The sequence below is a fragment of the Rhinoderma darwinii genome, chromosome 1 (genome assembly GCF_050947455.1).
Source record: "Rhinoderma darwinii isolate aRhiDar2 chromosome 1, aRhiDar2.hap1, whole genome shotgun sequence".
Classification (NCBI taxonomy): Eukaryota; Metazoa; Chordata; class Amphibia; order Anura; family Rhinodermatidae; genus Rhinoderma; species Rhinoderma darwinii.
In genome coordinates, this window is record NC_134687.1 from 215721455 (window position 1) to 215749057 (window position 27603).

The 27603-nt window shown below is 41.7% G+C and overlaps 1 protein-coding gene across 2 annotated transcripts in view; it reads left to right on the plus strand.

Annotated features, from left to right (window-relative positions):
* The window catches only part of CSGALNACT1 (chondroitin sulfate N-acetylgalactosaminyltransferase 1), a 395968-nt gene that overhangs the window by 85652 nt on the left and 282713 nt on the right, over window positions 1-27603 (plus strand). For both annotated transcript variants that reach the window (XM_075861555.1, XM_075861564.1), the window contains exon 2: window positions 1849-1892. The gene's annotated coding sequence lies outside the window, so the exon portion shown is untranslated. The remainder of the gene's footprint in view (window positions 1-1848; window positions 1893-27603) is intronic.

The following is a 27603-nucleotide window of genomic DNA, read 5'->3' on the forward strand; positions in this document are numbered from 1 at the left end:
CATTAATTTCTAATGAAAAAACACCTGTAGTGTCAAAATTCTTAGTACGCCCCTTAAAATGCCTTAAGGGGTGTAGTTTCCAAAATAAGGGTCACTACTTGCGGGTTTGTTTTGCTTTTTGACCTTACAGCCCTGCAATTGTGGGCCAGTGCTGCAAAAATCATCAAATTTCTAAAATATAAGGCCCTCAAATCCGCTTCAGAACTGAACTGGTTCCTACAAAAATAGGTTTTGGAAATTTTCTGAAGAAATTTCTGCTAAAGTTCTAAGCCTTGAAAAGTCCTACAAAAATAAAAGGACATTCAAAAAACGATGCAAACATAAAGTAGACATATGGTAAATGTTAACTAGTCACTATTTTGTGTGGTATTACGATCTGTTTTACAAGCAGATACATTTAAATTTAGAAAAATTTTAATTTTTGCAATTTTTCTCTACATTTTGGTGTTTTTCACAAATTGTCAGCCACAATGCTTAGGTAAACTCTGCTGTTCAAACATCCATCCACAGGTATCCGAGGACCCAGGATGTGCCAAGAAAATATTCCCCAGACCATTACTCCCCTTCCACCAGTATGAACTGTTGACATCTGACAGAACGGGTTCATCGATTCATGCTGCTTGTGCCAAATTCTGACCCTCCCATCAGCATGGTGCATCAGAAATCTAGATTCATTTGACCAGGCAATGTATTTCCACTGCTTAGTGATCCAAATTTTGTGCTCTTTTACCCACTGGATTCTTACCTTTCTGTTTCCCTAAGGCTGGGTTCACACGACCTATTTTCAGGCGTAAACGAGGCGTATTATGCCTCGTTTTACGCCTGAAAATAGGGCTACAATACGTCGGCAAACATCTGCCCATTCATTTGAATGGGTTTGCTGACGTATTGTGCAGACGACCTGTAATTTACGCGTCGTCGTTTGACAGCTGTCAAACGACGACGCGTAAATGGACTGCCTCGGCAAAGAAGTGCAGGGCACTTCTTTGCCACGTAATTTGAGCTGTTCTTCATTGAACTCAATGAAGCACAGCTCAAGATTTACGAGCGTCTCAGACGGCTCGCAAAATGCGAGGAGGAGCATTTACGTGTGAAATGAGGCAGCTGTTAACAGTCTGTCTTTTCACACGTAAATGCCTCTCATCGTGTGAACATACCCTTAGACAGCAACAGCACTCAAACTGATTATCTGCTGTTATAGGTTATAAGGAACGAAAAACTGTTCATTTGGACTTGTTAATTGAAGCATCAGCATTGTATTCACTTGCATTTTGCTTGATTGTGCAACGCCTGTTCGAGAGATTCTAGACATTCTCTTCTGACTCCTTTCGTCAATGAGTTGTTTACGTCCACACGATCCTTTTTTGCTGGATGTTTTTTCTCGATCACACCATTCTCGGTATACTTTCTAAGTCGTTGGACAAGAAAACCCCACAAGATTGGCAGTTTTTTAAAAAAAATTGCCTTGACTAGTCTAGCACCGATGATTTATTAGAAGTATCTCAGATCGCTCAATTTTCCGTTTCTAATGTGGATTCACATTGAAACTGGTCAACGGAATACTTGGTTTTATGCTACATTTCGGGCTCTAATAAAGTGGCAATTCGGTGTATAATAGTGTGGCTTTTGATCAACTCACTCAGTGTTGACTGTGGCTTACAAAATATTGTTATACAATTATTATTTGTCAGCTTTTATTTGACATACCTGCATTGAAGGGAATGCACATACTCATCCCATTTCTGAGATTAACTAAACCTGTAAGGAAACAACTTTAATCCATTATGTTACAGTTATTACAGTACAGCACCATCTAAAACAAGTTCCTATTTTTATTTTATTTTCCAGATTATATAAATCAGACAGATATCGATGTTCAATGATTCAGAATGGTAAGTACTAATAAATATTATGTCCTCTTTTATTCATGCTTTTCAGATTTTCTCCTTTCTAGAAAACATACTTTTGGCCAAACACGAAAACTTAAGAGTTTCTAAATCATTATGTGCAGTATTTGAATTGTAAGCTCAGCTATTAGTAATCCAGAATTCCTCTGCTATCAGTTTCTTACACAGGAAGAAACTACTTCCTTTCCACCATATTAGTTCACTGGTCGCAAATATTTCTCTTAACTAGCCAACCACCCGGCCATGGAACATTTATTACATATCCACAGAATATGCCATAAATGTCAGATAGATGCGGGTCCCAGTTTGTAACCGGATACGGACTGGTAGCAGAAAGCAGACTGACAGCGGGGAGCTGGACGCAGTCTGGTAGCGGATAGCAGTACACAGTCTGGTAGCAGATAACTGGACACAAGCTGGTAGCGGATAGCTGGACACAAGCTGGTAACGGATAGCTGGATACAAGCTGGTAACGGATAGCTGGACACAAGCTGGTAACAGATAGCTGGACACAAGCTAGTAACAGATATCTGGACACAAGCTGGTAAAGGATAGCTGGACACAAGCTGGTAAAGGATAGCTGGACACAAGCTGGTAACGGATAGCTGAACACAAGCTGGTAACGGATAGCTGGACACAAGCTGGTAAAGGATAGCTGGACACAAGCTGGTAAAGGATAGCTGGACACAAGCTGGTAACGGATAGCTGGACACAAGCTGGTAAAGGATAGCTGGACACAAGCTGGTAACGGATAGCTGGACACAAGCTGGTAACGGATAGCTGGACACAAGCTGGTAACGGATAGCTGGACACAAGCTGGTAACGGATAGCTGGACACAAGCTGGTAACGGATAGCTGGACACAAGCTGGTAACGGATAGCTAGACACAAGCTGGTAACGGATAGCTAGACACAAGCTGGTAACGGATAGCTAGACACAAGCTGGTAACGGATAGCTAGACACAAGCTGGTAACGGATAGCTAGACACAAGCTGGTAACGGATAGCTAGACACAAGCTGGTAACGGATAGCTAGACACAAGCTGGTAACGGATAGCTAGACACAAGCTGGTAACGGATAGCTAGACACACGCTGGTAACGGTTAGCTGGATACAGGCTGGTAACAGATAGCAGTTGCGGACTGGAATCAGGATGCAAACCGTAACCTTTGCAGGACACAACTAGGTTACACCAAAGTTTGTCAGGCACCAGGTGAACTGAGGAGGTGCCTTATATAGTACTCAAGCAATCAGGGATTGGTGTGTGTAACTTTGCAATACGCTCTCGCTGGCCTTTAAGAGGTGGCTAGAGCTCGTGCACACTAGGGAAGACACAGCCAAGAACAGAAGTAGAGGCAGACCGTCGGCCACGCATGACAGCAGGAGCAGGCCGCTGGCGAGGCAGGTACCAGGCTTTCTAGCTGATGGAATATGGATATTCTGTTGCGCGTCATTGCCACCAGAGATGCCATATAATTACTGAATTTTGTCTCTAGGGTCAGAAACATATTACTGTGACTTGGTTGCTTGGTCTAACAGGCACTTTGCACTATGGTCAACTTTGTTAAAATGGTCTTGGGATCTCTGCTCTAGGAAAACCATAAAAAAGAATTGCGCAGGGTTTGGACATTGCAGCTGTAATATGAATTGTAAAATGTAGCCGTGTTCCATATTCCCAGGGTCGGTCCCTATCAGCCAGGTATTGTCTAGTTTTGTTGGGATATAATTCAGTGCATGCACCACTTCTTAACTGAACACATATTGCTAATAGCTGGAGTTGCTTTACATGAGCGTCTTATGTATGACAGAACATGAGTGAGTCAGATACAAATTGTAATTTAAGGCAAATCATGTCAAGTCCCTGGTGAATGGGTCACATGAGCACATATGTATTTTTGGAGTAAAACGGAATAAAACAGGGACCGAATTCTAATGTTTCATTTATTTTTAGACCTGAATTTACATAATAGAATATACGCTGTCTTCATTCACTTAAAACATGACATGAATATATTTTAGTAACTAAGCAACCACAGAGTAGCCCACATCTTATTTTTCTGTGTGCGCAATAAGGATTCATTTACATCTTGCAGAAATGTATTGCATTTGACTCTCAGAAGGATCTTATAAAACCTATAAATTTGGGGATAATTACTCTTAAATGCTCAGTGGTTTTCTGTAGCAGAATTCATGGTCCAGAGCAACACAAGTAGAGGCAGCTGTTGCTTCGATGAGTTGCACTGATGGCTGTTAACATCTTTATCCTATGGTACTTACAAATAATTACTTCTTCATGGGAAATATTTAGCCAGCACAGAAAACGAATCTTGTGTTTAAACTAAAAGACGCATTTGAAAGTGGTGGAAATGAAAAAAGAAAATAAAACGGTGACGCAATGTACCAAAACTTCACAACCATAGCTGTGAACATTCAACCAGAGATTTCATCAGTGGCAGTAGATGACCGGTTTACAATGAAATACCCGTCAGAATAACTAGATTACCATGCTGCTAAATACGTTGATGAAGCCTCTGTCGCCCGCCCACACAAATTCTCCAATTAAAAGTTCCAAAGCAGTACATGAAATTTCTTGCATTTGGAAACTTTTTAATGTTTAGGGCATGACCACACATGGCGGAATTCCTCCGCAACTGTCCGCATCAATGCCGCACAGAATCTGCGTTGCAGATTCTGCAGCGGATCTGCACAAAATGTGCAGAAAATTGATGCGGACTGGCCGCTGCGGACTGCAGGAAAAGTGCTTCTCTTCTCCCTATTCAGTGCAGGATAGAGAGAAGGGACAGCACTTTCCCTAGTGAAAGTCAAAGAAATTCATACTTACCGCCCGTTGTCTTGGTGACGCGTCCCTCTTTCGGCATCCGGCCCGACCTCCCTGGATGACGCACCAGTCCATGTGACCGCTGCAGCCTGTGCTTGGCCTGTGATTGGCTGCAGCCGTCACTTACACTGAAACGTCATCCTGGGAGGCCGGACTGGAGACAGACGCAGGGAGTTCTCGGTAAGTATGAACTTATATTTTTTTTTTACAGATACATGTATATTGAGATCGGTAGTCACTGTCCCGGGTGCAGAAACAGTTACTGCCGATCGCGTAACTCTTTCAGCACCCTGGACAGTGACTATTTACAGACGTCTCCTAGCAACGCTCCCGTCATTACGGGAGCCCCATTGACTTCCTCAGTCTGGCTGTAGACCTAGAAATACATAGGTCCAGCCAGAATGAAGAAATGTCATGGTAGTAAAAACAATACGCTCCGCAGCACACATAAGATCTGCGGACTTCATTGCGGAATTTTGACTCTCCATTGAAGTCAATGGAGAAATTCCGCCATGAGTCCGCAACCAGTCCGCCACTGCTCCGCAACAGACAGAGCATGCTGCGGACACCAAATTCCGCTCCGCAGCCTATGCTCCGCAGCGGAATTGTACGCATCGTGTAAACGAACACTGCTAAATTAAAGTGAAAGTCAATGGAGAAACGGCTCCGCTGCGGATTAACGCTGCGGAGTGTCAGCAGCGGAATTTAAGTGAAATTCCGCCATGTGTGAACCCGCCCTTACCAATATTTTCAAAAAGCGACCGCAGATAATTGTCTTATCCAAATTATGCTGAATTATTACTATCCCTAATATAAGATAATTTCTACAGTTCCTTACAAAAAGGCAATATGAAATGTTAAATACCTTTGTGTCAAAAAAGACAAAAGTTTGAAAGAAAGTTCTATATGCGGCTTTCAGAGCTCACAGGCCCCTTCTTCAGGCAGGTTAACAAATGAATGACTTAGAAAAAAGCACAATATTTAGATGTTACACAAAGACAATTAGTACATGAGGTGATACATCATTAAGAAAAGCCGGGGCGATAAAACGGAGCTTATAGGGGAGTTAAGGCATCTGGAGTCAGTCTGATGGGGGACGTGACGTGTGTCCCATGTAGTGGCTCATAAATCCTGGTGTTAGATTGAGGCCTTGTGTCAATGACTGGAATTTTATCATCATCTTGAATTCCCAAATTTTTCTTTCTCTGCTGTTTTTAAAATGACCCTTCAGAATTAGGACCTTTAAATCTGCCAAACTGTGATCAGGTCCTGAGAAATGTTTTCCCACAGGTGTATCCACTATTTTATTGTATGTCTGTGAAGATTAAAAATTTAGAAGCAGATTTTAATCTGCCTGCACGCCGTTTGCCGTGTTTTTCTCAACGTTTTTCGCAACGTTTTTAGCTTGCGGCCATTGAGTGCTACGGGCAAAAAACGCTGAGAAATACGCTTTCTCTGCCTCCCATTGATGTCAATGGAAGGTCAGAGGCGTAAACGCCTGAAGATAGGGCATGACTTCTTTTTACCGCGAGACGGTTTTTCCGCTCGTGGTAAAAAATGCCTCTCGCCTCCCATTGAAATCAATGGGGGGCATTTTCGTCCGTTTCCGCGTCAAAAAACGTGTCAAAAAAGTGTGAACAGGGCCTAACACATAGACCAGGAGTCTTTGGAGCTACAACAAGCTTTTTGCCGGCAATCTGCCCTCACCAATTTACCCCCAGCCATAAACCTGGCTTGGAGGCACCAATAGAACCAGCAGATGCCATAATGTTCTCGCCAATGACTCCTAAGGGATAACACCCTAAGGAACCCTACACCATAAAGCCAGACAGTGCACTTTCTATCCTTAAAATTTTGGGAGATACATACCTGCGATGCCTCCCCCACACCACTTTTTCCACCAACTCCAAGGACCCCCCCGAAGCCTATAAACATTACCTAAATTGACCAACACTAAATCTCACACATGACGATTACTAAAAACAGGGCGGGTGGGAAACCTTTGTGCTGTTTACCATCAGATGACGGGAACGCAGCAGAACGAGGTTAACCCCCTAAAGCTAAGTCCACCCCTTAAACTAAACCCACCCCTACTGACGTAGCCAATTCCATTCTTCCTATCCCTGTCAGTACGGCCTTTGGCTATACACAGATTTGGGTTTCATTGTCATTCATACAACTTTCTATACATTTTCTTTTTTACATGTTACTCTCACCTACATTGAGTTATTCACATTTCATTTGCATTCTATATGATTTCTGTATCCTTTCACAAGCCTGTTCTCTACACAACATTATTAAAAAGGAAGTCTGCTGCGTGAAGGGAAATGTCCTGCAATATCCTGAAGAATCCATTAGAGGAAACGGTATAACCACAGGGTAAATGTTTAAATATAAGATGTTCCGTTCTCAAGAACACATTGTATTTTATGGATCTTGCATTGCCATAGGTTATATATTGTACATTCACATCTGTACCTCCACACTCCTTATTGTCTGCCATTACTTTTCATTGTAAAAAATCATCATTTTTTTTAGCAGTATTGAATAGCGTTGTAGACTATGCATTTTAATACTGTCAAGAAGCAGTACCAGATGTTAACCCTGTCAAATGTATGCTGGAAGGACTCCCAGTATGCGTCTTCCCAATTGAAGTCTATAGGTATACCATTAGTTTGCTAACCAAAGTGTCCTTAAGACGTACTGAAGCACATACAGTAACTGGGAAAGGGGGCTGGCTGGGCCTGTGATCCAGGTCTTGGGTGCCAACAAGCCACTCTACTTTGGCCAATTAAATATAGGTGTAGGAAAGGCATGCTACAGCTTTGAGCCCAAAAAGCTGGTTTAACGACAACCCTAGACTGAATGCTACCCAGCAGTATATTACATGTGTCCACTGATTACATAATCCACTTTTTTCCATTTTGATTTCGTTTTAGAACTTGATTCGGTGTGAAAATCCACAACATGCCCTAAAATACGTGACTATGTTGTATGCATGGACCGTCAAAATAAAGTAACAGTGCAAATCTGGAACATTATGTATATTGGTATTTTGTTTTACAGTTGCTATCTAAAAGTTGCTATTTACTAGAACCTGGGGAATCGCTTTAATATTGTTGCTATTCATATCCAGTATCGTATATTTGTAAGGCATAATATTTGTGTGCCAACATGGACCAGCTGGGTGTTGGGTTAGAAGATGTTTATTGCGTGCCTTCTGTTCTTATTGGTTACATACAGGGACTTGGGATAATTATAGTAATTAAGAGATTGATGGTCAAGTGATAAACATTCAGCTCCGCTACTGCGATCCTTTAATGGACTCTAGTGAATATTCCCATTTGTGCCGAGACAGCAATGTCATGGAAGGTTATAACCCTCATTTTCAAATACTGCTCTTCTAATTCAAGTTACTTTATATAGAACTTAAGAAAAATGTGGCACTAACTACGGCGGGCTGGAATGTAAAATGCTAAACTATGTACAAAGTCTTTATTCAGCTGGGATTTCTTAGCTGTCATTTGAGTTTCCAGAATATTTCTTGTTTTTGTTTCAGGGCAGCGTAGCTGAACTGCCGGAAAGAGTCCGAATTTAGGGAGGAGACGTAGTAGTTATAAGATCTGTAAGGAGAACAGTAAATGGTTCAAATGCTGGAAACTTGTCACTAATGCTAGGCTTGTAATACCGAGATTACAGTTATATTTGAGATGCAAAAGGCAAAATCATTTTCATGTAGCAAGCTTATGAAAATTGAATACAAATGGCTATAGGCAGAGGGCTTGGATCCCAAGTTCAGACTTCGCCCTCTGCTGCCATTTTCAAGCTGCGTTTTTGCCAAGTTTAACAATTGCAGCAGCAAGATATTTCAAAATTGTGAAAATCCCATTTTTGCTTTTGAAATGCAGTTGAATGCGCTCCTTTCTTTTCAGCTTTGCCTGTTCAGATCCCCACTGCCTGAGGATCCAGTAGGACATAGAAGAAAAGAAGTTGAACAGCACTCCATGTCTTTCAGTTTATTATCAGTTACATTTAGGGTAAATTCACACGTAGCGTAAATGCTGCAGATTTTTCGCAACGGATTTCATTGCAGAGAATCCGCAGCATTATACAGTAGCAGCAGAGTGGATGGGATTTGAACAAATCCCATCCACATGCTGCGTAAATACTGAGCGGAAAAACTGCTAAGAAATTTACATGCAGTGCTTTTTGTATGCGCGTTTTGTATGTCAATTGTATTTGTGTAAACGCTGCTTATTTGTTGCAGGATTTCCCCATTGAATTTATTGGGCAGCTAAACCGCGCAACAAATAGTAGATGTTGTGTTTTTTGCGACGAAATCCCAGTGATTCCTTTCACAAAAAATCTACTTACCCAGAAGTCTGTGTTTCTTCGCCCAGGCCAGCCTCCTGGAGTGACGTTTCATCCCATGTGACTGCTGCAGCCAATCACAGGCTGCAGGGGTCACATGGGATGAAACGTCATCCCAGGAGGCCGGTCTGCAGGACGTCGGACGGACGTGTTGCCATTGTAAGTAGCCATTTTTTTTTCTGTGCAGTTTTCCTCAGCGGACATTTCGGTGGGAAAACTGCACCACAATTTGGTGCTTTTTTTCGGCCGGAATTCACTTTCGGCAGACAGGGTGGATACGCTGTGTGCTTTTCCTGTGTGAAGATACCCTATAGATTCCATTGTAAAGATGGTTTTGTCCACCAGGCTTAATAAATAAAGTACAAAAAGCTTTTAGACTAATAAGTACTTGATACTGACTACATATTTCAAGTAATATCAAGATCATTTTCGAGAAAATACGTGCTACAAAGAAGTATAGTTGCAACTGACAGCATTAATTGCCAATAGATTATTACAATTAATGCTAGCATAAAAATAATAATTCAGGTTATCATACCGGTATTGACACCTCTATATGCACAAGGTGTTGGCGAGTAAATATTAGCGAAAAAAGAGCCTGAAGGAGACCCTGATGGTAATATGCAGAAAGTGTGCTACTGAGATTATGAACAAAGCCATGTTGTAGCCATGTTGCAAAGTTAATAATGATCTTATTGGGGTGACAGGACCAATCTTGGGGAACCTTCATGTTTCTCCCAGGGGGCAGGTGGTTTAAATACCAGGCCGAGGTCAACAGCGGCATTCGGAGGGAGCATTGTGCTGGATTGGAAGTCACCATTGCCGGGTTACCGAATACCGTAAATCTGCGCATATGTCTTATGAGGCAACATGATGCTATACCCTGTGCATGCATTTAATAGAAGTATGAGCGTTAAACCATGGATATGGTTATATTAAATAGCCCTTATTGCCTAGTGCGGGTCTTAGAGGGTATAGGGATAACTACGGAGCTGCATAAAATGTGGACATTTATTGCCATATAAAACCTAAAAAAGTGTTGGTAATTCAGGTAAAAATGTGGTTTCTGTGGCTTAATTCCAAGTTTCATTGTACTGTAGGACAAAATGGTGTAATACAAAAGGTATGGACATGCTGTACAAGTAAAGTGACCATATAGGTGTACATATGCTAACACTGCGTTTCCAAAGGTTCATGTGCTTCACAGATGGTCCACCATCCATTACTAGTCGAGTTTAGGATCTAGAAGGAAATAACATGAAATTAAAAGAAATACAAAACTCCAATATATAGTCAAACATAAACATACCTCCAGGGTCCAATGTGTTTAGTGTTTTTAATCCATCACATCTCTTTTTAATTTAGGATAGTTTCTCTGTTAACCCCTGCCTCCCTACAATGTGGAGGGATCCAATCAATTTCTTGGAATTTTAACTGGTTAATGTGCTGGCCAAACTGGCTAAAGTCGGCTGGTAGTGGCAAGTCCCTATAGTTGTTTCTAATGGATGATTTATGTTTGGATATGTACGTGTTGTGTAACAATGCTTCTGAATACTGCATTCTTTTAAGACTTGTTGCAGTTTTTTTCTACACAGTGATCGTATATTTAGTACCAGTTTTAATGCAAAGGATTCACTATATAGCTGTAATGTCCGTGGCTGCGGGCCGTCAGCTCCAACCTCCCCCTGACAGTCGCAGCCACGAGTCGGCAAGCGCTGTCCCCAGCCTCTTCCTCAGCCGCTCGCGTCCACTCACCTCAGCCGGATCCCGTAGGGGGATGCGAGACATCGCGTCCCGCAGCGCTGAGCACGGGTGCACCTCGGCCGTGAAAAACGGCAGTTTTTCACATCCGATATGCGCCACGCTCGTGTAAATAAGGCCTTAGAGGTCATTCGCCTGTTGTATACGGGTGTGTGAATTTTATAGACATAGCTCAAGCATAACTCATCCCCATAGAACGGGACTGGCATATTTGTATATTGTCAGTGAAGACAAAATATTTTATAGACCTGCGATTTGACATTTTGATCAATGCACTCTACCGATAAAGAATGGATTTATTTTCAAAGATTATCTTCATTCACACTAGCATTTACGGTTAGATTGTTTCACACATATTTCATTTCATAAAACATTAACCGTTGGTACATTGGACAGATCTCTTTAATTTTTATGTGATTCTATTTCATGCCAAAATTCCTATTTTGACATAAATTTTCCATTATTCACTTTAGATCTGTTTTAGTGGGATACTGTATCATTCGGATCAATTTAGATCTGTTTTAGTGGAATACTGTATCATTCGGATCAATTTAGATCTGTTTTAGTGGAATACTGTATCATTTGGATCAATTTAGATCTGTTTTAGAGGAATACTGTATCATTCGGATCAATTTAGATCTGTTTTAGTGGAATACTGTATCATTTGGATCAATTTAGATCTGTTTTAGTGGAATACTGTATCATTTGGATCAATTTAGATCTGTTTTAGTGGAATACTGTATCATTCGGATCAATTTAGATCTGTTTTAGTGGAATACTGTATCATTCGGATCAATTTTGATCTGTTTTAGTGGAATGCTGTATCATTGGTTCTCTAAGGCTGGGTTCACACGACCTATTTTCAGACGTAAACGAGCCGTATTATGCCTCGTTTTACGTCTGAAAATAGGGCTACAATACGTCGGCAAACATCTGCCCATTCATTTGAATGGGTTTGCCGACGTACTGTGCAGACGACCTGTTATTTACGCGTCGTCGTTTGAGGGTATGTTCACACGAGGGCGTCCGTTACGGCTGAAATTACGGGGATGTTTCAGCCTGAAAACATCCCCGTAATTTCAGCCGTACCGGCATGTGCAGGCGCTTGAACGCCGCGTCAATTACGGCCGTAATTAGCGCTGCTATTCATTGGAGTCAATGAATAACGGCTCCAATTACGGCCAAAGAAGTGACAGGTCACTTCTTTGACGCGGGCGTCTATTTACGCGCCGTCATTTGACAGCGGCGCGTAAATATACGCCTCGTGTGAACAGACAAACGTCTGCCCATTGCTTTCAATGGGCAGATGTTTGTCAGCGCTATTGAGGCGCTATTTTCAGACGTAATTCGGGGCAAAAACGCCCAAATTACGTCCGTAAATAGGCCGTGTGAACATACCCTAAGGGTATGTTCACACGTAGTCAACAAAAACGTCTGAAAATCCAGAGCTGTTTTCAAGGGAAAACAGACCCTGCTTTTCAGACGTTTTTTTACCAACTCGCATTTTTCGGGCCGTTTTTCGCGCCGTTTTCGCGGCGTTTTTTACGTCCGTTTTTGGAGCTGTTTTCATTGGAGTCTATGAGAAAACAGCTCCAAAAACGTCCAAAGAAGTGTCCTGCACTTCTTTTGACGAGGCTGTATTTTTACTCGTCGTCGTTTGACAGCTGTCAAACGACGATGTGTAAATAACAGGTCGTCTGCACAGTACGTCGGCAAACCCATTCAAATGAATGGGCAGATGTTTGCCGACGTATTGGAGCCGTATTTTCAGACGTAAAACGAGGCATAATACGCCTCGTATACGTCTGAAATTTGGCCGTGTGAACATACCCTTAGGGTATGTGCACACGGTAGCAGGCTTATACATCTGAAAAGACAGACTGTTTTCAGGAGAAAACAGCTGCCTCGTTTCAGACGTAAATGCTCCTCGCATTTTGCGAGGCTTCTCTGACAGCCGTAAATTTTGAGCTGTGCTTCATTGAGGTCAATGAAGAACGGCTCAAATTACGTCTGAAAGAAGTGTCCTGCACTTCTTTCGACGAGGCTGTATTTTTACGCGTCGTCATTTGACAGCTGTCAAATGACGACGCGTAAATGACAGGTTGTCTGCACAGTACGTCGGCAAACCCATTCAGATGAATGGGCAGATGTTTGCCGACGTATTGTAGCCCTATTTTCAGACGTAAAACGAGGCATAATACGCCTTGTTTACTTCTGAAAATAGGTCGTGTGAACCCAGCCTTAAAGAAAAAAAAGATACCTGTTGAGGCATCTATTTTAAAAAAATATTTTCTTGCATTAAAGGGTTTTTCCCACATAAATATTAATATCAGTTACACATTCCATAAAAGTGCAAATAGTATGTGGGTCCAACTCCAAGAAACGTCAACGATCCTGAGAATGAAAGAGTCCCGGTTCCTGGTCTCAACGGAGAGATGGCTGCGGATGCACTGTCCGTCTTCACTAAAATGAATGTGAGGTACAGAAAGAGCAGAGCACACTGTCTATACATATACTGTTCCATTTCGATAACCCGGCATCTTCTGGATCTCTTAGGTACGTGATTATCAAAAATGCTGCTCTACTGGAATGGTTTGGTGAGTTGGACTGCTATGAAATGCTAAACTGTCCACATTTGGAAATAGGTTCTGACACTCAAGACGTCCTGATGCAGATGTTCCTCAGCTTTATAAGAGGCTTATAGCAGTTATTTAGGCATTCGCATGGGGACTACATAAAATATCAAAAATTATTTTTTATTCTAAAATCCAAAAACATTATTTCATTTTCAGCGCATACATTAGGATACATTATTGAGTAGTACATTTCCAACGTAATAGAACATCACATTTTCAGGAAGCATGTGAAAAAGCCGTACTCTACATGCTGCATAAAACATGAATCCTTAAGCAATGAATTAACAAGCCATCTTTATGAGCCCGACTAGTGCTCTGTTACGCAGAATGAATAGAACTCTATGCAGGTTTTGAATTAATCATAGTTTTCAGGAAGAGTCCTCCGTATGTGTGTGAGGCCCACAGTGTTCTCTTGTAGTACAGAGAAGTTCATTAGAACACAGCGTCTCTTCTTTAGGATGTGAAACTTGCAAGCATTTTAAAGAGGAATGTACTTAACCTTTACCCCAAAACACTGCAGAGTAATGGGATTATATACATATGCATGCAGGTATATGGACGCAGTACTAGGACAGATACCTTAATAATGACATTGTTTCTGCTACGCATAAATATTCTCATTTTTAGTGACATTGAGGGTATGTTCACACGGCCAAATTTCAGACGTATACGAGGCGTATTATGCCTCGTTTTACGTCTGAAAATATGGCTACAATACGTCGGCAAACATCTGCCCATTCATTTGAATGGGTTTGCCGACGTACTGTGCAGACGACCTGTTATTTACGAGTCGTCGTTTGACAGCTGTCAAACGACGACCCGTAAATTTACTGCCTCGGCAAAGAAGTGCAGGACACTTCTTTGCTACGTAATTTGAGCCGTTCTTCATTGAAATCAATGAAGCACGGCTCAAGGTTTACGAGCGTCTCAGACGCCTCGTAAATTACGAGGAGGAGCATTTACGTGTGAAACGAGGCAGCTGTTAGGGTATGTTCACACGTAGTCAACCAAAACGTCTGAAAATCCAGAGCTGTTTTCAAGGGAAAACAGACCCTGCTTTTCAGACGTTTTTTTACCAACTCGCATTTTTACCAACTCATTTTTTTACCAACTCGTTTTTGGAGCTGTTTTCATTGGAGTCTATGAGAAAACAGCTCCAAAAACGTCTGAAAGAAGTGTCCTGCACTTCTTTTGACGAGGCTGTATTTTTACGAGTCGTCGTTTGACAGCTGTCAAACGACGACGCGTAAATAACAGGTCGTCTGCACAATACGTCGGCAAACCCATTCAAATGAATGGGCAGATGTTTGCCGACGTATTGGAGCCGTATTTTCAGACGTAAAACGAGGCATAATACGCCTCGTATACGTCTGAAATTTGGCCGTGTGAACATACCCTTAACAGTCTGTCTTTTCACACGTAAATGCCTCTCATCGTGTGAACATACCCTTAGTGTTAGGGTATGTGCACACACACTAATTACGTCCGTAATTGACGGACGTATTTCGGCCACAAGTACCGGACCGAACACAGTGCAGGGAGCCGGGCTCCTAGCATCATACTTATGTACGATGCTAGGAGTCCCTGCCTCGCTGCAGGACAACTGTCCTGTACTGATTACATGATTACACTACGGGACAGCTGTCCGTTAGCGAGGCAGGGACTCCTAGCATCGTACATAACTATGATGCTAGGAGCCCGGCTCCTTGCACTGTGTTCGGTCCGGAACTTGCGGCCGAAATACGTCCGTCAATTACGGACGTAATTAGTGTGTGTGCACATACCCTTAATTTACAATATTAATGCACAGTTTTTGGTCTGTTTACATTTGTAATTGTTCTATGTTATTTTAAGTAAAGGGGTATTCCTATTAAACCGTGATGGTATATTGCTAGGATATGCCGTCACTTCATGATAGATAGGTGTTCAGCCTCTGGGACTCCCATTGATATCAAGACTAAGGGGAAGAAGCCCCTTTGGTAGTTTATCTGTACAGTGTGGAGCCCATCCACTCAATGTACAGTAACTGCAGCACAGCTTCATTCAAGTGAATGGTGCAGTGTTGCATTTCCCCACACAGCGGATGGACAGGATTAGCCCTATGCAGCTATAATATAATCTATGAAAGAGCACTAGTGCTGCAACCCTTACATTCTGAGGAACGTTAAAGATCAGTTCATACTGCAGAATTCTTCTACCTTCTGTTTCTAGGATGGAAAGAAGCTCTCTGCCATCTACTTGCTATCGGTTATATTAGTTGTAATCGGGTTCATTTCTTTGTCACTAGTCATTTAGAAAGCCATACCAGCCCTGTCCCAGCTCCCATTCCATTCCCATCATTGTCAGACAGACCACATGTTAAAAATATGGAATGATTGGATATGTAATTCCATTATGACATCAATAAGGAAGGAAGTAACTAGTGTCTCCTCCTACTTGGATTTCGATAGAAATAAATATAGCTGCCAGCCTGGGGCATAAGCAGGGGCATAGCTAGGGTCGTAAAAGATCGAGGGCCCCATGACATATGTTTGCCCCCCCCAAAAAAAAATTCAATTAAAAAATATATATAGAGACAGCATATCTATAAGACTCCGACCCCTATAGCTACGGCATTGGATAGAATTAGATACATTGTCACAGAAGACCGTATCAGACATGATCGGATTAGATACATCGACTCAGCAGACCGTATCACTCATGATAGGCTTAGATACAGGGCCCCAGCAGACAGTATCACACATGATAGGCTTAGATTAAGGGGCCCCAGTAGTATTCTTGTACTTACCTTTAGGGGCGGATTTGACCTTTCTGGGGTCCAAAGCAAAGTTATGCCACACACAGTCCCCCTATACAGAGTGCCAAAAACAGTGCCCCTGCAGATAATGCCACACACAGAGCCCCTTGCAGATAGTGCCACACACTGCTCCCTGTAGATAATGTCATACACAGTGCCCCCCATTCCCACAATGAGTGGAGCTGCACAGCAGGCCTCCTCAGCTATGTTAGACCTGCAGCCTATGAGACGTCGAGGCGGTACCCCTGCGTTGGCTGGCACGATGTAGTGATGTCATTGTGCAGGCCTGCGCTGGGATCCTGTCCCAGCGTCTCATAGGCTGCAGACCTAACCTAGCCTGGTGAAGCAGGGAGCTGAAAGCTACCTGCTCCGCCAATGTATTTAATTGTATCTGAGAAAGCAGATACAATTCAATGTGGCAGACGCCCGGAGATCCGGAGCACTGTACCAAAGATCCGGGTCTTATATCCTGAATCCTCGATGCTAGCGACGCCATTGGGCATAACTGCATGAAAAAAAGGAAAGAAATAGAATTTTAAACAAACATGGGCAGCATGGTGGATTAGTGGTTAACAATGTTGCTTTTGTAGTACTGTTGTAATGAATCGGGGTAGGGAGACTGACAGGTGAGCCCTAATCTACCCGCAACTCAGTCCCTGCCTACTTGCACGGCCCGTCCTAAGTGACAGCGTACAACTGGGCGACGGTCCCTACGCTCAGTAAGTGCAAGACAGACAACACAAGACAAGGGCACACAGAAGCAGGGGGGGGGGTTGGGGAAGTTGCCCACGGGGACACCGTGAGCAACAGGCAGTGGTGAACGAGCCAAATCAAACCAGGGGAGTACGTAGTAGCAAAGTCAGAGCAGGAGAATAGTCAGGCAAGTCAGGGTCAATAAGTAACAGCGGTCAATTGGGTAAATAGCAGGAATCGCAGAGCCAGGAAACCAGGCAATCACAGGCAAGGAACATGCTGCAAGTGAGGGTATAAATAGACCAAGGGCTAGAACCGTCAGGCCAGGCTGTGATAGGTTCTCCCTCTCCTCAGCCTGCAAGCCTGAGTGGTAACAGATCGCGTCACTCTGGCAGACCTTGGAGCTGATGAGGGCTGATTAACCCCGGGCGTCGACACAGAACCTGTGTCTGGCACACCCTTTACAACTGTAGTCCTTGATTGGAATCTGACCATGGACAATATTTGCAACAAGTTTACATGTTTTCCCTCTTTTTTTAAAATATTTATTTATATATATATATATATATATATATAAATATATACAGGGTGGGCCATTTATATGGGAATGGTTGGTGATATTAACTTCCTGTTTGTGGCACATTAGTATATGGGTGGGGGGAAACTTTTCAAGCTGGGTGTTGACCATGGCGGCCATTTTGAAGTCGGCCATTTTGTATCCAACTTTAGTTTTTTCAATGGGAAGAGGGTCATGTGACACATCAAACTTATCGAGAATTTCACAAGAAAAACAATGGTGTGCTTGGTTTTAACGTTACTTTATTCTTTCATGAGTTATTTACAAGTTTCTTACCACTTATAAAATGTGTTCAAAGTGCTGCCCATTGTGTTGGATTGTCAATGCAACCCTCTTCTCCCACTCTTCACACACTGATAGCAACACCGCAGAAGAAATGCTAGCACAGGCTTCCAGTATCCGTAGTTTCAGTTGCTGCACATCTTGTATCTTCACAGCATAGACAATTGCCTTCAGATGACCCCAAAGATAAAAGTCTAAGGGGCTCAGATCGGGAGACCTAGGGGGCCATTCAACTGGCCCACGACGACCAATCCACTTTCCAGGAAACTGTTCATCTAGGAATGCTCGGACCTGACACCCATAATGTGGTGGTGCACCATCTTGCTGGAAAAACTCAGGGAACGTGCCAGCTTCAGTGCATAAAGAGGGAAACACTTCTTTGTACCCCATATACCACACCATACCACACTAAAGTTGGATACAAAATGGCCGACTTCAAAATGGCCACCATGGTCAACACCCAGCTTGAAAAGTTTCCCCCCTCCCATATACTAATGTGCCACAAACAGGAAGTTAATATCACCAACCATTCCCATTTTATTTAGGTGTATCCATATAAATGGCCCACCCTGTATATATATATATATATATATATATATATATTTTTTATAAAAAAAAAGAAGTTTAACCCCTTAACGACCGCCCAGTGTCTTTTGAAGGTGGGCGGTGCAGGTACTTCATCTACAGCTATATCTTTTGGCATCACCCTAAAAAAGGCTTATGAGCTCTCATCCTCCAAGCAGGAGCTGTCACTTACAACTCCTGAATTTAGAGCAGCCTGGCTAAACATTCTGACCCCAGCTGTTTAACCCTTTGATCGTCACGGTTCGTGTCCGTGGCATGATCAAAGGGGACTCCCCTCTTCAATACCGTCACCGGCAACCCGTTGACACGATCGAAGACCAGGGAATTAGTCTGCAGTCAGCCCTGGGGACCTAAAAAGGACTCCAGGGTTGTCTGTTCAGTATTCCTGCTGTTAGGGAACACTATGTGCAGCCCTAACAGAAGCCTGTGTTATAGTGACACAGTGTAATGCCAGAGTATGCTAATACATTATAAGTGAAAAATAAAGTTATAAATAAAGTTATCCCTTAGTGGGATTAAAAAAAAACATGTAACAAAAAAATAAATTATTTTGCATAAAATACATTTTATTGCCCATACATTACATAAAAATCAATAAAAAATACACACATTAGGTATCTACACAACCGTAATAACCTGAAGAATTAATGTAATAGGTTTTTTAGCGTGAAATGTGAATGGGATAAAAAAAAAATTTGCTTTTTCCTATATTCACGGCATAAAAATGTATTATATAAGTTACACAGTGATTTTTTTTTTCTACCCCCACACCACGCAGAAAAAAATACATAAAACAAGGACACGTCAATGAAAAAATTAAAAAGTTCTGGCTGCTGAAAGGCAAAAACTGAAAAATGTAGCTAGTCAGTAAGCCCTGTTCAGCTCAGGTCATTAAGGGGTTAATACAATTTTCAAGAACATATAAAAGAAAAAAAAATTAGCCGTAAAAAATAAAAATAAACACAATTGGAACTAATAAAATATCATGTTACTTATTCAGCACAATGAATCTGCCCTTATGTTCCCATTCTATCACATCATCAAACAAATATCTTACAAATTTGGAGAATTTGAAACACAAGTATATTAGAAAATTCCATAACTTTGCATTATACATTCATCAAGCTTTATTTACATAAGGTAAATGGGTTTACACCACCTATTCTTTTTAAGATAAATGACTTCTGGAAACTTGCTAACAGATTTCTAGGCTGGTGAACACGACTAGACTCCCGTTTGACATGGTTTCAAACCGGCTATGCAGGAAAACAAGGGTGAAGTGTAGATTACAGCCCTATTTGAGAATGAGTTTGGATTAGTAAATATTTGTGGATTTTCTATATTGTTCACCAGAAACTGGACAATGATTTGGTGGCAGGGCTTTATGGAACAAGTGTTCATGATTTTATATATATATATATATATATATATATATATATATATATATATATATACATACACACATACACATAGGACAGTACAATGTCTCAATTGTGCACCACACTGAGTGCTTGGGAGTCCCTATTATAGACACATAGGGCTCGTACAGGCCCCATGCACCCGGCATTGCCATGTGCCTGAGCCCTTAGGTGCCCAAATATGCCTAGTTTTGAACTCTTGGGGAAATAATATCAATAGCAATTAAAGATATAATTTATAGCATTTTCTTTCCATGTTTCCAGAGGGGCCTGATCGCTACATACCGTAGTAGTAATAATATTAATCTTTATTTATATAGCGCCAACATATTCCATTAATAGTAATATAAAGTTGTTTTGTGCAAAATGTGGAAAAGGTCTAAAAGAAAAATTCTGATATTTGCCTTCACTTACGGGAAATAGTCTTTCTGTACTCTGTAAATATTTTTGCGCAGACATACTAAATATAAATATTTGCCTGCCACATTCTCAATGGCGCGATTCTTAATGGATGAGTCAGGGGACAGCAGTACATTATTAAAAAATATCTAAAAATCTCAAATCAGCTCATAAAACTTACCAGTGCCAGCAATACTTAATAGGACAGTGTTTCCCTATGGATCTCAAAGACCAGCAAATAAATATCAACTGATGAAGATTTTTTTTAAGTACAGTTTCATATGCCAACTTGAGCTGCTTGACACAAGTGACTCAACGAAACGTGTTAAAGACCTTAAGGCTGGGTTCACACGACCTATTTTCAGGCGTAAACGAGGCGTATTATGCCTCGTTTTACGCCTGAAAATAGGGCTACAATACATCGGCAAACATCTGCCCATTCATTTGAATGGGTTTGCCGACGTATTGTGCAGACGACCTGTAATTTACGCGTCGTCGTTTGACAGCTGTCAAACGACGACGCGTAAATTGACTGCCTCGGCAAAGAAGTGCAGGACACTTCTTTGCAACGTAATTTGAGCCGTTCTTCATTGAACTCAAAGAAGAGCAGCTCAAGATATACGAGCGTCACAGACGCCTCGTATATTACGAGGAGGAGCATTTACGGCTGAAACGATGCAGCTGTTTTCTTCTGAAAACAGTCTGCCTTTTCAGCCGTAAATGCCTGCTATCGTGTGAACATACCCTAATAGTACAAGGGTCCAGTATGTCGTCCCCGTCCCCCTTTTTTTTTTAAGCAAAAAAGAGGAATGGATGACATTGGAGCTTGAGGATAGTTGGGGCATCAGAAAATGAATTACTAATCAATTAAACCAACCCATAGCCCCCTCTGTGCCCTGGTGTCATCAGTATCTGCTTTTGGTTGTTGTAAAAAATAGAATATAGACATGCAGAATATAACACTTTTTATATACCCTAAAAATGGTCAAACGGAGAATTATGTATCCAACATGTCTACTACTTAAACTAAGGAAGCAATATAAATTAAATGTTTAATGGTACATATAGCTATTCACATACTTACAAATTTAAGAAACAAGATATGGCATGTGTTCTAGACAGAAACAGTTATATCAGTTTGTTCTCCACCATTGAAAGAAAGGGAATATATTATAGTGATGGTGGCTACATTGCAGATGATCTGTAAAGTTCTTGACATCAGATAGACTTTGGCCATGGCAATGTTTATCCGTAGGTGTATATTCACACAGTGCGGATTTGTTGTGTTTTTCCTTGTGGAGCCCAAATCGTATGCGTCTTTTCAGCAATTTCTGTGCTAGCTGCACAGAAAATCGAGTAAAAATATTGAATGGACTAATCATTAAAGGGTAAGTAAAAGTGACAAGTCAGAAGTTTTGATTGGTGGGGATCCGACTACCGATCGCTACAAAGCGGCAGAAGTGCTTGGATGAGCGCTGTAAAGCTTAATTTCTGATCGGACTTCCTCAGAAAACAGAGTAAATGGTGTTCGGACTCATAGGCTTTCTATTGAGCCCGTACACCGCCCCGAGGAACGCCAATCAGAAGCAAAGTGGCACAGTGCTCACCCAGGGGCTTCTGCCGCTTTGTTTTAGCGATCAGTTGGGGTCTCAGTGCTCGGACCCCTACCGATCAAAACTTCTGATATGTTACTATGACGTGTCCGAAGTTTGTCAAACGTTGTCAGAAGTTTTTTTTTTTATAAGTTTAGGCACCCTTTAAACTGTAGATGTTTGAGACACTGTACATTAGCTATCAGGGCCAGACTGGCCATCTGGCAGTTCCGGTAAATGCCAGATGGGCTGGTGTACAGTGTGTTGGTTGGCGGCCACCCACAGTCTTTTAAAAGGGGTTTTCCCAAAAATCATAAATTATCACCAATTTGCTTATCGCTAGGGGACCCACACCAATCGTGAGAATGAGGGTCCTGAACCACAGGGAGGAGGACATTTGATGGAATGGCGGTTGAGCTTGCACACTGCCACTCCATTCATTGTCTATGGGAATGACGGAAACAACCGAGTACAACGTTCGGCTCTTTCCGTCATTCTCATAGTCAGTACATGGAGCGGCAGGCGCATGCTCGAGTGCCGCTCCATTCAAGCTCCTTACTGTGGGGGTGCAGTGAGGGGGATCTGGGGTGTGCAGAACACTTGTTTTCACGATGGGTGGGGATCCCAATGGTGGGCCTGCCAGTGATCAGAAAATTATCACCAATCCTGTGAATAGGTGATAATTTATGATTTGGGAAAAACCCCTTTAACCACTTCCTAACCAGAAGCTTTACCCCCCTTCCTGACCAGGCCAGGATTTTAGGTGATGTTTGTTGACATCTGGTGCATGCCACTGGGTAAAGACACATGAATACATATTTGGCAACTACTGCCGACTTCATTGATACCAGATATTTATGCATTTCTTACACGCTGGACGCAAGGCGGAGCTTACAATGAATGGTGCGCAAACTGGCTTTTAGAGAGCAATTTTCCAAAGCTGGTTTACTTACACCATCTTTACCATTACAGATGTTGTGACGTTCCCAGTCCACAAAAATGTATGGCCTATCCTCAGGATAAGCCATCAATGTCTGATCGGTCGGGGTCCGTGTCCCCGCACCCCTTCCAATTATCTGTTTTTAAGGGGCCACAGCACTAGTACGTGCTTCCCCTTCATTTCCATTACTGCTCACACTGTGAATCGCGGACACACTTGTAGCGGCGTTTCACAGTATTACAGCTTAATCCCATTCAAGTGTATACTGTAGTTCTGTGAGCCGCCGCTACAAGTGTGTCCAGTGTGTCCGCCATTCACAGTGTGAGCATTAAAGGAAATGAAGGGGAAGCAGCGCTCATACGAGCGTCTCAGCCCCTTCAAAACAGCTGATCGTCAGGGCTGCCGTGAGTAGGTCCCCCACGATCAGCTATTGATGGCTTATCCTGAGGATAGGCCATCAATTTTTGTGGACTGGAAAACCCATTTGACACCCCAAAAACGACTCTGCCATGTAAAATGTCTGCAGCATTCTGATAACATTTGTAAAATCTCATCTGTAAAATCTTCAGTGAATCTGCTACATCTAACGTCACCCTAAGGCCCAATTCACACACTGTTTTCTGGTGCTGATTTTAACGTGGATACCATGTCGGGATCAGCGCCACAAAACTGCTGAAATCAGTTTTTTTTCCTGGGCAGCTGAGAGGCAGAAAAATTTTTGTTTTTCAACTGCAGTAATCAATGACCGCGGGTGAAAAACACGGCGAAAAACGCAGCAAAAAAAGTACAAGCAGGTCAAAATCTGCCTCAAAATTCCTGAAGGAAGTTTGAGGCAGATTTTTTCTGCCTGCAAAATACTCTGTGTGAACAGGGCCCAAGGCTGGTGTTGTATGGTGACTTTGGCCACGACACAGGTCGCCCTGCCAAAGATCGCTATGTCCCATAGCCTACACCACAAGTAATGAAAGTCAATGTGGTCGCGTTGCGACTTGCAAGTAACTGCGACACGATAGTTTGGATTTCTTGCAACTGTCATGTCTCGCCAACTTACGTGTTGAGACACAACCACATTGACTTTTATTACATGCAACATAGCGATCTTTGGCAGGGTGACCTGTGTCACGCGTAGCCAGAGTCGCCGTGTATCAGATAGTTGCCGTGTTTTTGTTTTTACATTACTTTAGCATGCCAGAGAGGGAGAAGATGCAACTGGTGATCGCTGTGACAGGCTGTCACAGCGATCACCTGACCAAAAACCACACTGAGTAGTCTCTGGATGAAGCTGCATGATACAGCTGTCTATAGACAGCTGTATCATGTAGCTCCTTACCGTCGGCGCGCAAGCGCCGCTGGGAGGAGCAACGTGATCGCTGTGACAGGCTGTCACAGTGATCACATGAGACGGAGACAATACTGAGTGGTCTCTGGGTGAAAGCTCCGTGATACAGTTATCTCTAGACCGCTGTATCACAGAACTCCTCACAGTCGGCATGTAAGCGCCGCTGATAGGAGCAATTTGATAGTTGTGACAGGTTGTCACAACGATCACATGACCAGAGACTACGCTGAGTGGTCTTCGGGTGGAAGCTCCGTGATACAGTTGTCTAGTCTGGGCTCCCGGACAATGCAGGGACCGTGAAAACCACGGTCATGTGCATTGGCCAATACGATAGAATGTGTCCGGCTCGGCAATTGGGGATAGTATGCAGCTGCAAAACTACGATCGTGTGCATGAGGCCTTATACCTATGAACACCACAAATTTGGTATGTATATTGGCACAATGAAAAATATTATAAGTTGCAAAAATAGGAAAATATTTATTGACATAAACTCCACTTGCATCATAAAAAAAACATTTAAAATGGAATAGAGATACTCTATCCAATGGTCTTAGGAGGTAGTGTTTTGTTCGGCTTGAGGCCTTATACCCTTACAATTCAGGAATAGGTGAAGTGAGCCAGCGTTGAAGATCTTGAGTGAATACCATAAATGAGTTGATTTAGTATTTGTTTCTCATACTGACACTAAAGTCTTCTATCACTCATTTTTGGATTCAGTGCAAAGGATAAGCTTGAAAATGTACTTACTGTATTTCTATTGTCTTTTTTTACTTAAAAAAGCTGGACGTTCCACGGTGCATATGCAGCTGCAGCCAGAACCAGAAAGGGGCAGAATTTTTAATAAAAAATTTGGAAAAAATGTATCCTGGGTGACCCCCTTTCGGCAGTACGTGACAAATATAAAAACTTCTTACAGATTCAGTTACACTGTTGTCAATCTCCATTTTTTTCTAAATAACTTAGCCAGAAATAATGGGCAGCCAACATTTGTTATGGACAAATTGGTAAAAACCAAAGTGAATAAGTGATATATGTCTATAGGCCAGATACTAATATGAACACATTAGCAGCATTTACTGTGGACTGTGAAATGATGATAATTACAATCACAATAACCTGCACAATCTTCTCCATCTGCCAAAATAGCCACGGATTCATCATTAATGATAATAAGTAAAACGGAAAAGCAACAACTTATAAAAATGATTTTGTTGGACATGTCTTTGTATTGTAAAATGTTTTATTATCATTATCTGGGATCTGATCAAGATCCCACTATCTATAAGATCGAATTAGCTGAAGATCACATTTTCTTTTTGCCAGCTGTTTGTCTTCAAGCTCTGCATAGATCGGGCAGGAGTTTTGTTGGAGTATGACCGACGTAGCTGCGTTCCGCACTACACATCCCCACATTTAGGGCTCATTCAGACGAGCGTGTATCACGTCTGTGTGATGTATTTCAATGGGACCGTTCACACGACCGTTGTTTCATCTGATGCCAACATTTTCAGCTTCATTAGGTATATGGAGGTAACAGAAGAGCCCCAGAGAAGTCTATGATTGACATATTATGGCTCTGTACAACTTGGATGTAACTCCATAATATGGCTAAGTGCATGAGGCCTAAATGTCTACAAGGGACTTACCTATTTAATGTATATGTTTGATCATGTGTCGTACACAGCCATGGGTGGAGCAAGTATAAATTCTACTTCCAGAGGATCAGCTTGTTCATATGTCCAGCAGACATTATATTAGTATCCCAGGCCCATTGATAGATAGTGTTATATTTAGGACAGTATTTCCCATAATACATAATAGCAATATCTTAGTATATTTTTTTTACAGAAGCTCCTACACAATTTTCCACCCAAGTAGAGACATAGCAAGTTGATGTTTATACAGATGCTGATGCAGAGGGAGGGCTATCTAAAAACTGTATGTTTCGCTTCAAATATTGCCAAGAACAACAGCTGGTAGTAGGCTTATGAGATGTAGCGTAGCTGCCTTCTTTTCCTCAGCAGCTGGATCTTTGTGCTTGTAAACTTAAGCTCCTCCACTATGGTGTCTACTCATCAGGTTCCCGATCTGTGTAGAAGATAATGTACATCTGTGTACGGGAATTACGCTGCACTGTGTAACCTCACATATAATCTAAGTATGTGAGAAGGCCAATGTTGACAACTATTTGTGAGAGTGGTTTCCCAGACGTTTTTATGATCTATGAGAAACTATCGTAAAAGGAACATATTTGGCAATAATTTAAAATGAAATTGAGAACAATGGCAAAATAAAGCAGCGGGGCACTTCATTGTATCTTACTTTAAAAGACAAGAAAAAATAGGAGGAATCCTCCAGCTCACTGCTGCTGTGTCTCTGTTCAGACTGCGTCCGGATCTTCGTGACGGCTCACGACAAATATTAAAGAGAAAAAGAAGAACTTTGATCCAGCGCTGGTCATTTTTAAAAGGAAACAATGTTCTAATTTTATAGTAAACAAGTTTAAAATCTCAAGATAAAAAAAAAAAAAGGGTGGTTTGTAATAGTAGTTCGCCTACGCGTTTCAGACACAACTCGTGTCCTTAATCATGGCATATAGTCACTAGGAACATTGTTTCCTTTTAAAAATTACCAGCGGTGGATCAAAGTTCTTCTTTTTCTCTTTGTTACTTTAAAAGACTATGATATCTTATAGTGATATCATGCACAATTAGAAACGTACATATTTTACATCTTTTACACACATAAAAAAAATATTATTTATGTGTATGTGTGTGTGTGTATATATATATATATATATATATATATATATATATAATGTATATATATCTTATTGGTGGACACTGGTCAGCATCTGATAAAAGTCTTTCTAGTCTTTAGTAGTCTGACAAATAAAATCTACATACACCTAAACTGAGGATGAAAATTAGTCTGATTTAGCTGCCACGGTAATATAGCGTGATGAAAAGTTAGTTTTTTTTTCTATGGTGGACCAACTCTTTTTTCAGATTTAGATTTTTGTATTTTCCTCCCTACTTTCTAAGAGCCATAACTTTTTTTTATTTTTCCATTGATAAAGCCATATGAGGGCTTGATTTTTTGCGGGACGAGTTGTAGTTTTTCTTGGCACCATTTATTGTACCATATAATATACTAGGAAACTTGAAACAAATTCTTTGTGTGGTGGAATGGGAAAAATAAAGCGATTCCTCCATTTTTTGGGGGAGTTTCGGTTTTACAGCGTTCATCGTGCAGTGAAGACGACATCTTAACTTTATTCTATGGGTTAATACGATTATGGCAATACCAAATTTTTATAGTTCTTTTTATATTTTACTATTTTGACAAGGAAAAAATTAATTGTACCATCGACTGATCGGTATGAGGGCTTATTTCTTGCGGGCTGAGCTGTAGTTTCTATTGGTACGATTTTAGGGTAAATGAGACTTTTTGATTATTTTTTGTG